Here is a 13,012-nt window from a genome sequence, read left to right on the forward strand (position 1 = left end):
TTAATCTCTTATCTATTGTCATGAACTTTTATTTGTTATGATTTGATCAAATGTAGCTCATCTATACATCTCCTCTATCTCATTTCAATTTCAATCTCGAGGGGGCAAGAAAATTCTATCATTGTTGCAAATTGGTTTCTACTACAACTATCTATTATCTATTGATCTATCTTCTTTATTTTCTTGACATATCAGTGCTCATCATAGGTATTGATATTGTCTCTTCTCTCTCCAAGTGTTCAATACAATCACTATTAGGTTGTACATTCCAGACCAACTATCTCTTTCTACATTCATTTCATTCCTTGGAATTAGATTTCTCTATCATCTTGGATTCTTCATTCTTTAATATAGTGTGTTCCTAGATTGATCACATGGGGGGGGGGGGGAGGGGGGCAAGGGTAGGGCGGGGTGAATCAGTAATCTATAAACTTTAGTCACCAACTGGATATCATTACTTACTTTAAACCATGCATGACAAAGCAATAAAGTAATGCTAAATAGTAAAAGTAACAATGCACAAAGATAGCTCATAACACCATATTTTGTTAACTAGGGAAACCCTAGCCAAGGGAAAAACTCGATGGGGATGATACCCAGTAGATAATATACTAATACATAAGTTGCTTGTTAGAGGATGAACCCTATTAGGAGTAAATGAGAAAATTTAGTATAAGGAGTTCCTATTAGGAGACTTTGAATCCCTATTATGAGATTCCAACCTATTAGGAGTTGTGGTATAGTAGATGCAAGATGAGCCTACTGCTCAAATATGCATTTCCAATTACAAGAAGAGCTCACTGCCCAAATAAGTAATCAGACTTCTAGAATAGGTACTATATCTTCTTCCTTGATTGATCTTTGATCTACAACTCAATCTTAGATCATGAAATAGCTCATATAAAATGTTGTATATATCACTTTTATAAAAGTTTGCATATGGCACTTGCACTTTTTTTAAAACTTCCTTATTGCAAGATATCCTTTGCATAAACACCATGCCTTTTCACAAATTGTTGCCGGGTCAGCTAAGACCATAAACCACTTTTCCAACTTTGAGTAAATATCTAGTTAGTTGGCCCTAATTGGACAAGTAATTATCTTATAAAAAAAAAATTCTTTCCTTCAATTTCACTATCCTGTTCCATCAAAACATGAATATATCTATTCTATACAGTCTATACTAACTTCCAAGGTTAGACACGTCATCACCAAAATGTATACTATCTCCATCTAACTTCACTAGTCATAATATGATGTCAATAATAGTTTATACATAGAACAATACATTGCTATAAACCAAATTCTACACTTAGACAATTTTTTGATTACCAAATGCTAAGTATCTTTATTTTTGAGGTTTCTTGAGAACATGTACATCACGTGTTTCCATAAATGACAACAATTACATATCACTATTAACCAGTTTTCAACAATCTCCCCCTCTAGCATTGATGGCAACAAAATAGGGAAAATTGGTTAAGTGACAAAAACTTAACACCACAAGAATAAATAACACCTTACATAATATCTATTACAATTTTTTCATCTTTACATATGCTCCCCCTTATAATATACTTAACTTTCTAATCTTCTAAACCTACTTTACAATTTTCATATGTATTTCTTGCCCTTTGACATCAATGACAAAGGTCAAAATGCCAAGATCTATCCAAAAATTGTCCAATAATTTTATCCTTCCTTATGCTAATATGATCTTCATGCAATCATCAAAATTAGCCTTTAGACTATCCATACCCTTAGTCCATGTCTCCTTGGTGGACTTAGCTAAGGTGAGAATTGCACATAAAGCATATGATGCAATATCAACTACATTAAGATCTAAATATAAAAAAGTTGGAATATGTGTCTTTGGCCTTGATACATTCCTCTAACTATTTCTCAACAAAAGATAATTTTAGAGCAATGGATTCTCTAAAATTTTATATCCTTTTCAAGATCTGTTCCTTTCTAATTTCTAGTTTCCTGATGTCACTGTGAATACTAGACACCTATCTTTCAAAATCATCTACTTTGCAAGATGGATAGTAGATTTGGTTGGATAAAGCCTCTAAATCACTCATCTTTACTTCTATTTGACTATCAATGTCTTTGATCAGTTTGTATGATAATGTACACTTAATAAACATAGTTTTCCCATCTTGTAGGCATTTCTGAAGTTCTTTTATACAAGTATCAAGATTAACTAGGTCATTCCTTATATTCTGATAGATGGTGCTAAACAAGTTAGCATTAGGGAAATCTAAGCCTTTTCCTCTACAACATACAAAAAATTGGTACACTCTTCAATAAATGATTTTAGAACTGCTTGTACACTTTGTTTAGGATCTAGTTTAGTGTGCTATAATGCCAAGGTATTGCTTAGTCTGTAAGTTACTTCCATTAAAGTTTTCTATAAAATTTTCACTGTCTTGTTCTTCTATATAAGTTTAGATAGGGATGAGATTAAATTTTTTTGATCATCATCATCAGTACCTAAACTAGCAAGAGAGAGTAGAGTGGGTAAACTAGATGGTTTAGTATCATCCTCCCTCTATTTCTTTGTTGCTTCTTTTGTTCTTCTCTCTTCTTCTTCTTTCTTTTCCTTTTCCTCTCCTTGTCTCTTCTCTTCTAATCTCTTCTTTTCATCTTCCTTAGTTTTCTTTTTTCTTTCTTTTTTTTTCTTCCTGAAGAAAGTTTTTTTTGGCTTCGTCTATTTTCTTCTTTTCTACTTCAAGTAGCCTTTTCTCTTCTTCAATTTATATCAATTTAGCCCTAATATCCTTGGAATCTTGTTCATTAGGTTTGGAACCACCAAATGGATTGGTATCTTCAATTTTAATGGTAACATTGGTTTGATAAATTTTCATGGTGTCACCACTCATTGAAACTTTCAAGGTTCTAGGAGTAGGAGGAGATGTTTCCCCTGACTCTGTCATCATTTGATTGATTATTGTTGTAGTCTCACTTCTTAGCTTACCCTTTTCACCAACCATGAATAGAAATGGTCTCAATTTATTCCTCAGGTATGGTGCAAGATTATTTCATAATATTTTAATTTATTATTCATCATCAGTCTTGCAAATAGTTCTAAGCATAGACTTATGAAGTTCTAGGTCTTCTTCTCTTGTAGGAGCCTTCTTTCGAATGAGTCTCTCATAGACTTTCTAGTTTATTATTCTCTCAAGATCCTTCATTTTAAAATTGTTTTCTGTGATATATCTCATAGTAGATATATCAAATTGATCTTTCTCAAAACTATTAAACAAGTTGTAAAACTTGTTCATCTGAACAAAAGTACATTGATTAGCAATAGTTGTATTGATCTTTTCTATCTTCGACTTCTAAGGTTGTTGAGCTTTTTCTACTACTTTCTTAGATGGAGTCACTTTTTCTTCTTGTTTGGTCTCATGTTCTTGATCTTCTTCATCACTAGAATCAATTGCCAACAATGTTTTTTTGTCTCTTTCCTTGTTTGGTGGCCTATTGTTTGACTCTCTTTGTCTTAGTAGACACTTCTTCCACTAGTCTTTCAAACTTTCTTCAACTCACTAGTCTAAACATTAGACACTACTGCATATGAAATTCTCTATTCTGAAGATGTCTTAGCAACTAATCTTGAAAAAGGTTGAATGTTTAGTATTCCTTGCTTCATTTTTTGTCTTATAGCCTTAGGCTCACTCTTTGTCATTATGGCCTCTGATAGTGCCTTCTTCAATATAGAATCTACCTTCTTATGTGATGCCTTCTCCAAGTTTGCTTGATGAGCTAACTATGTGATCTCATCATATGTTCCAAATCTATACTCTTCTTTGTCTCTATCTAAATTCAACAACAAATCAATATAAGCAAGTGCTATATCATCAATTAAGTCATAGCTCAAGGAATCAAGAAATGTTTCCCAAGGTTCCACTACTTGAATATAAGTATGATCTATATCAACCAAAATATAAATGTATTCCTTAAATCTATCCACAATTACAGGTGTGATTCTAAATCTTTGCTTCATTTCATTCTGAAATGTCCTCGTTATAAGGTTGCCACTATCTAATATCTTATCTATAGGATACCTTCTACACACCTCTATAATCTTCTCCATTGTGTATCTGTCACTACTCATGATGTATGTGACTAATAGGTAAGGAAATCTTGTAACTACATGAAATAATATGTGGTTGATCAATGACTGGAATTGGAACACACAATTCTTTGTCCTCTTTATCTTTTCTAGGTTTTCTAAGAGTTGCATTCTTAGTATTTAACTAAGATTTACTTGTTCTTCTCTACACATATCTTATATGCTGCATAAATAAATCTTGCTAAGAGTTCATCAATCTTAGAACTTGCACAAATAGAATAAGCAATAGTTCTACTTAAAAATATTACATCACCTTGCTTGATGGTGTTGATCACCATAGCCTTTACATTATACACTACTTTAGTATAACTTTCAACTTTCTTCTTGACCAATTTCTCACCTATAGGTACATTGCCTTGTTTACTAAGACCAGTTATCTCATGAATAAGGTCAACAAAAATATCAACTATATTGTTTTACATCCATAATTTACCTGCATGTATCCTACTTAATATGATCTATGTCCACTCATATATTTCTAACTCATGGTAGAAGTGATATTTTAACAAGTCTAATTCTCTTTGATGTTCAAATCTAGGCTTCATAGTCACATCGTGATTGAAAACTAATTCCATATCTTTTTTCATGAATTCAGTACCAATTGATTTGAACTAACTATTTAAATAACTTCCTACATCTTGAAGATATACTACATTGTTCAGAGTGATAGACAATGCTAAGTTAGGGTTTCCTTCAGTAGGTTTTATGGAAACAATCTTTACCTTAGGTCTATCTTCATTCTCAACACTATGCACTACTAACATATCCATGATTCTATCAATTATGAACTTTTTACCAAACAAATTTGTGAAAAAATGATAAAATACCTCTTTCCAAAAATAGGGTTTGCTTCAAAATCATTCTGACAAGTCATTTTTGAGTGCTCTTCACTTTAGATGTGTTCATAATGAAGTGAAAATCAATTATGTAATCTATTTATTCCATCAACTTGAACTTGCATTAATTGGATACTTTGCACACATGAAAAAGCTATCGATTATGTTCTATAATTAAATAACTACTCCCAATCATCTATCTGATCTTTAGATGTCATCCAAGGTTTACTATAGACTCCTTTCATCATGAAAAACCTCTACAAGACTTTGCATCACAAAATTCTCTACAAAAAAATACTTTCCATCTTCTGCTACAGAATTAACCTTTACTATAATACTGATAACTCTAAATTCCTTCGTAACTTGTTTAGATGAGCTCCAAATTACAAGTGAGCTTAGGTACCATATAAACATAACTGGATACACCTTTTCCCAACTTTGCTACGTATAATTTGATCTTTAAATGAAGTTCTCAAATTTTGATACTGTGAACAAGCTTAATTTGACTTAATTGAATCAAAATTAATAACTGACTTTGATCTTCCTATCTCATCCTCATCTAGCTTTTCTTTTGAGATATCTACTCATTTTACAAATGCTTCATTAAGTTCTTCTCGAAGTTCAAACAATTTTTCTTTGTTCCTCATTGTTTTTGTTAGTTCCAAAGTTCCTTTCCTAGTTCCTTCTATTATTTCCATCATTCCTCCTATTCCCAAAGTTTCTTCCATTGTTCCTTCCATCTCCAAAGTTTCTATCCATTATGTAGTACTTTTCTATGTGTCCAAAGTTTTTTTCAAAATTGACATACAAGTACTCTACTTCTAGAATTTTGCTAAGCATTAAGTGCATGCCAATAATGAGAAATGTGTCCTAAGTTTTTACACTTGTAATACATGACCTATCTTCTGTCTTCATAAGATCTTCCTTCTCTTGATGTCCTTTCATTAGATCTTCTTCTATTTGCAAGGTTAGTATTTCTAAACATTCTACTATTTCCTCTATCATTATCATACTTAGGTTTCCTAAAATCAATTTTATTATGACCCATACCATGACAACTATAATAATAAAAGTCCTTAACATGATTAAATGACTTATCAGTACAATCTCTTTTCATATGACCTATTTCATTAAATAAGAGACACTTACCTCTAAATTCGTACTTGGTTTCCTTAGGAGATTCCACTTGCTTTGTTTTATCCAAATTTCAACTTCCTTACATTTATTAGAAGATTTACTAGATTCAATCTTATCATCAAATTTGTATTTTTCTTTTAGATCTGATCTAGTCTTAGGTTTCTTCATAGGCATGTTAATTAGATATCCAAGACTAGTCTTATCATAAGTAGGTCTTTTTATTGACATTGAATCATCAAGCTTTTATCTATTAGAATAAAGCTTCTAAAGCTACTACTTGCATTGTGTTAATTCACTTTTCACAATAGTATTGTACTTATGGAGTTCTTCATGATCTTCTTTCAATGTTTCAAACTTAGATGGTTTCTTTGCCAAACTTGCTCTCAGATCTACATTTTTAGTCTTTAATTCAGATTCAATTTTTCTAGGATTATTTCTCAAAGTCAATTTTAGATTTGCAATCTTCAATTCATGCTTCAAGATCTTGTACTCTATTTTCAACTTTGAATAATCATCATCACTAGTTCTTGATTCAATATATTTAGGCTTAGAATTGAGATGTTCAACCTTTTCCTTTAATTGACCAATGTATACCTTGGAGTCTTCACTTTTCTCCTTTAGCTTATCTCTTTTTTTAGTAAGGAGATCAATTTGTTCAAGAGCTTCTCTAAGGTTCTTCATCAATTGTTCCATATCCATAGGGATCTTTTTTAAGTTGTTAAGCCTCTTCAAAGTAACTATGCTTTGATACCAATTGTTAGAATAGGGAATAGTGAGAGGAGGGGGAGGGGGTGAATCAGTAATCTACAAAATTTAGTCACCAAATGGATATTATTACTTAATTTAAACCATGCATAACAAAGAAATAAAGTAATGGTGAATAGTAACAATAAAAATACACAAAGATAGCTCATAACACCATATTTTGTTAACTAGGGAAATCTTGGCCAAGGGAAAACTTGGTGGGGATGATATCCACTAGATAATATACTAATATATATAAATTCCTTGTTAGAGGATGGACCGTGTTAGGAATTAATGAGAAAATTTAGTATAAGGAATCCATGTTAGGAGACTTTTAATCCTTGTTAGGATATTCCAACCCTATTAGGAGTTGTAGTATAGTAGATGCAAGATGAGCCCACTACCCAAACGTGCATTTCCAATTACAATAAGAGCTCACTACCCAGACAAGTAATTAGACTTTAGGAATAGGTAGTGTATCTTCTTCTTTGACTAATCTTTGATATTCATCTTGACCTTGGATCATCAAATAGATTATATAAATCTTCACAAATTTCACTTTCGCAAAAAATCACATATAGCACTTGCACTTTTTTTTAAAACTTTCTTATCGCAAAATATCCTCTGCATAAATACCATGCCTTTTCACAAATTTCTACTAGGTTTTCTAAGACCACATACCACTTTTCTAACTTAGAGTAAACATCTAGGATATTAGGCCTAATTGGACAAGTAATTATCTTGTAAACAAAATAATTCTTTCCTTCAATTCTGGTATCCTGTTCCATCAAAATATGAATATATCTATTCTATATAGTCTATACTGAGTTCCAAGGTTATACATTTCATGACCAACATGTATACTATCTCCATGTAACTTCACTAGTCATAATATGATGTCAGTAATAAGTTATAAATAGAACAATACACTGTTGTAAACCAAATTCTATACTTAGACAATTTTTTGATTACCAAACAGTATGTATCTTTATTTCTAAGGTTTCTTGAGGATATGTACATCATGTGTTGTCATAAATGACAACAATTACATATCACTATTAGCCAATTGTCAATAATGTAAAAAATGGTCATCTAGATTACGAGCCCCCTTTCTAGCATCTTTGCATAATTTATCTAATGCTTATCCTTGATCAAATCTCCAAAAATCTATTTATTTGATTTGATCCTATAGTTTGACCACTCTATCCTAAGTTCATATTTAATTAAAAAAACATGTCCCACTTTTAATTAAATAAAATTCCCTACTAATCTCTTATCCTAAGTTGCACACACAAAAGCATTTACCTTATATAAAAAATAAAAGAAAAGACATTTTTGTCCCACATGGGGGACAAAAGTCAACTCTTCATCATGATTTGTGGAAATGCTTGTGCACATGGATCACTCCCACTTTCAACATCCACCCTTGATCACATGCATCTTGCCTCATGATCTCTGTCATACATTTCTCTTTAAAAGGGATAGCTCTCTCCTCACTTCAAAAACTTCACTCTTTTAGTAATGTTATGATATAGGATTGAATATCTCATACTTGTGGAGCTCCTCTTCTTCATTCTTCATGCTTCTCATCCATTCTAGTTTCTCTCAATGCTTATAGCTTAAATCATCTAGTCTAAATAGAGGTTTTAATACTTATTTTCTAATATCTTTCATTCTAATTTCTCTCATTTAGCTTTCATTTTCATTACATTCATTCTAGATTCTTGGATGCTAGCATTCTAGCTCCCATATTTGAATCTCTCATTCTATGGTGCACCTTGCAAGGGTTGCATAGTTTAGTTCATTTGAGAGCTACCATCTAATAGCCTTTGTACTTCATTTATAAAGAGCTATAAGCCACCTCTTGAGATTCCATATTTCATGGGTACTCTCAAGAATAATGAGAAGTGTGGCACTTTTTCTACACACAACATCCCTATCCCCTTTAGAATTCTCCACCAATTTAAGACATCAACCATACCTCAACTTCAATCTATACACCCATGGGATCAACACTCTCCTTCCCAAATTTCTCTTAAAGATAGGAATTGGTTTCCCACCTATTCCTTGTTTTTTTTTTCCACTCTATTTTGATCCATTCTGATGGATTCCTCTTATATTTCCTATCGAATTCTTGCTTTTCTAGGTTTAGACCTTGTAGCCTTTTTTCCCCAATTAGGCCTCCTCAAACCTAATTTCTTGGTATAAGTCTAAATTCTTCCAAAAAAATCCCCAACTTGGTTTAGGATCATCTCTAAGGTCTTCTTAGGCTTCAAAATTTCCTAGGTCTTAGCCTCCCAAAGTGTTTGTACACAGGACTTTCAACAAAACACTATTTTTAAGGATTTCTAGGGCATGTGAACCAATATAGGTTCTTGGATGTTCTGTCCAACCCTTCTTCCCTCATCCTTGTAGTCATCTACCAAGGATAGATGTCCTTTCACACTCCTATTGGCACAAACCAATCAATCTTGCAAGCCTTCTTACTAGTGTTCTACATAAATGTCGAGCCAAAATGGCTCAGCACTTGCCTAGGGCTTGATGGAAAAATTAGTTACCCTACAAACCATGACTCAAAAATCCATATTTACACTATATATAGAGTCTCCTACTTTTTTTCAAGAGGCCATGGAATTTCAACCATGAGAACTCAAGTAGGAGCCACATTTACAAAACTGGTTCTGAACTAGATAGTGAATCAACAAAACACAAGAAATTTGAAAAATGATAAAAAATATGATAAAAAAAAAAAACCAATGCTACTATGGATAATTACACAAAATAAATGAAAGTCTCAATGCAATAGTTTAGTCCTTTCAATCTATGTATGAATGGATGAAGGCTCTATCATACAAATATAGTCAATTCTTGCTCTTCCCAATCCTCAATCCATACAATCCATTAACCAACTACTAGGTTAAGGTTTTCAAAAAATTAAATATGCTAACCCCTTGTGTTCATACCCTAAGTTCAAGGTTAGGAATCCTATATAGTTAATGCCTAGTTTTGGGGAAATGTTGTCATGAGCAATTTTGCAACTTTTTGCTCATCAAGAAATTTCTCCCCTAACTTGCATATCCCCTTCCAAAATAAACTCCTTAGGTCCCAAATGAATTAAAAAAATCAAAATCTCAAGTGCCACTCCATTTTGGGATTTTGGTGAAACTTTGACCTTTTTCATTTTTTTACTTCACTAAGACTTTGACTCTAAAGCCTAATTGAGCATACAAACCACAAACTCTAAGCATCCCTACCTCAACATACACACAAAATGATCCTTGGAACTTTATGATTATTCCTTATTAACTTGGTGGTTGGATATAACCACCTACATGCAAAAAATGCACTAGAATCTAAGTAAGACACTAGGGCACTTCTGCACTACATCTATTGCTATCTATGGAGATTCAGTTGTTGATATATACTAGGCCACCCATTTGTCATATATTGAATCATTACGAGCCAAAACTGATGATTTTTTCTCATTTCCAGCAATGTCTCTCCATTCATTCTTAATATTTTTAGCCTTAGAGATAAAAAGTTTATAAAATCTTCTAGCCTCTTTTAAGTTTGATACAACATCTATAAATAAAGTATTGTCATCTTTACTTATTGTCTTTCTTATTTTATCATTTAACATGGCCAAAATGTCATCATACCATTTTGTTAATGTTTTTATCTCATTTCCCTTTATGAACAATGAAGGGAAGAAAGTGAACCTTTTGTTCTAAAATCTGGAGATGTATGACCCAATATGTCTTTGCAATAATTTCTTTTTTGTATCAAATTATAATAAGAGAACCACTTGATCATATATTTTCTTAACATAATAGTCACCATTCTCTTCATCAACTATATGAAAACGTATATTTAGTCACCACTCTCTTTATCAACTATATGAAAACATATGTTAGTCATTGTCTCCTCTCTTTCTACCCATTTAGTTAGGATTTCTCTCAACTTATTATCATCATTACTAGGAGATTTAATAATAGAGAGTAATTGTGTCACCATGTGATGCAATCTCCTAGTATCAATATCATAAAAAAAGAACAACATTGCCTCCCTTATTTTGTTCTCATACCTCTTCCATATTTCTATTTGTATGACCTTGAGCCTAGCCTTTTCTTCCTCCATATCCTCCTTAGTGATATGTTCTTGATGTAGAGGAGTGTCAAGAATTTCAACTATAGGGCTAGTTGGTGGTGGAGGAATAGGTGAAGATGAAATCATTATTTGGGATGAATTCCCCATTTATAATATTCTAACTTTTTGAACTTTATATTGAGAAAAAAAAATTTCAAGTCTTAGCATCTTCTTGATCTCTTCATTATGGGCCACTATAAATTTTTCATATTTCCCATCTAATTCCTGCATTAATTTCTTTCTTTCCTTGTAGTAGCCATTATTCATTGTTCCAACATTCATCTCAGCAACCTCATCACTTGAGGTATCTTCTACTCTTTTTACAATCATATCACCTATTATATTTGAATCACTAGGCTCTTAGGAGAGGGACCTATTCCCTTTTTGTAATGACTAAATCACTAGGGCAACATGGATATCACTATATTTGACCCCTCCTAATGCTCTTTATTTTTGTTCTTCAGTATTCATTCCTTTTCTTATTGCATCAAAAACCATAGAATCAACAATATCCCAATGGGAAGAAGTTGCACTCTAGCTCTTATGATAATTCCTCTTCCTTCCTCCAGAGTTATCCTATTAAACTCTTGCATCATTTAATCCTTGATCTCATCTTGTATAATAGAGTCTTCTTTACTTGGTTTCTTTGTTTTTCTTTTCTAACACCTCTCCTTAAAATTTGCAATATTAGATCCCATGTAAATTGATCAAAATCCCTTGACTTGATGAAACTATCATCTGATAAGAATTTATGGCTATCCTCTTCAAATCCAAGATGGATACATGGGGTTCTATAATGCCTCGCCCAGAGATCCTTGGAACACGGATAAATATTGTTGACATATGAGTCAAGTTTGTTATTGGTGACATTCACTTATTCAATTTTTTTATAGCTACCAAGCTCATTATATAGTTCATAGTGTTTGCCAAGTATTTAAGTTGTCATCGAGTTCTAATGTTTCTACTGAGTCATTTGGAAAAATCTCAGTGGTTACCAAGCAATCACAGTTATAGTAAAGATCAGTAGTATAAACCATGATTCTCAGTATATTCTGAGTTTACCAGTGCAAGCTAAGCTATGTAGTGTTCACTAAGTTTGCAGTGTATGTCACATGAGTCCAGTGTTAACCAAGTGACTTAGTTTATACCAAGCTCAAACTGATAGTGTCTACTGAGTCATACAATGTAAATCAAGAGACTTAGTTTATATGATGAGTTTCACAGTATCTACTGAGTCACCAGTGTAGATTGATTTCAAGACTACTTGGAAGTGATCAGTATGGACCGAGCTTCTATGTCTACCAAGTGAATGATGATGCCAAGCTTTGATAGTGGATGTTGAGTATCAAAACCTCATCGAGTCAGTCTTCAAAACCTGAATGTCTTCATGTGGGCTGACTTTGTAATATTTTTAGGTAACTTGTATTGTGTCTGACTTTGTAATTTGTATAATTGGATTGATATATATGTAATGCATCATATCATATCCAATGCATGTATGTTTATGAGTGTGTATAAGAATGTGAAGATGTAAATAAGAGAAAAACTAGAGAAAAGTAGAAGGAGTGAATTACAAAGGCTACAATAGTATAAGGAGCAGCAAAGTCATATCTATCACAACAAAGTGATCAATACTTAAAGGAATCCCATTCAACAAACCAAGTTGTAGATCTGAGATCTTCCACTATTTCATCCTAACAAGTGGATCAGTCAAATCCTTTCACAAGATAGACCTAACAACCTTTTGTAAATATCTTTATCGAGTGCATATTTAATTGTATGTTTGTAAATTCTTTCAAGGTGGACCTAGCAATCCTTATTGCTCCTAATAGGGTGGATCATCAGAAGTGATCAATGTAAGCTTTAATAGGCTATCTTTATATTGCAATACTAAAATTGTCAGTATCATCCCCACCCTAATTTTACTTTCTATTTGGAAGGTTTCTGGGTCACCAAATCTTTGTGGCATAGTGTTATGAATGCTTTCATATTTACAGTTTCATATGCGTGC

This window comes from Cupressus sempervirens, chromosome 6 (genome assembly GCF_028749045.1).
Source record: "Cupressus sempervirens isolate cs-2001-9-10 chromosome 6, ASM2874904v1, whole genome shotgun sequence".
Lineage (NCBI taxonomy): Eukaryota > Viridiplantae > Streptophyta > Pinopsida > Cupressales > Cupressaceae > Cupressus > Cupressus sempervirens.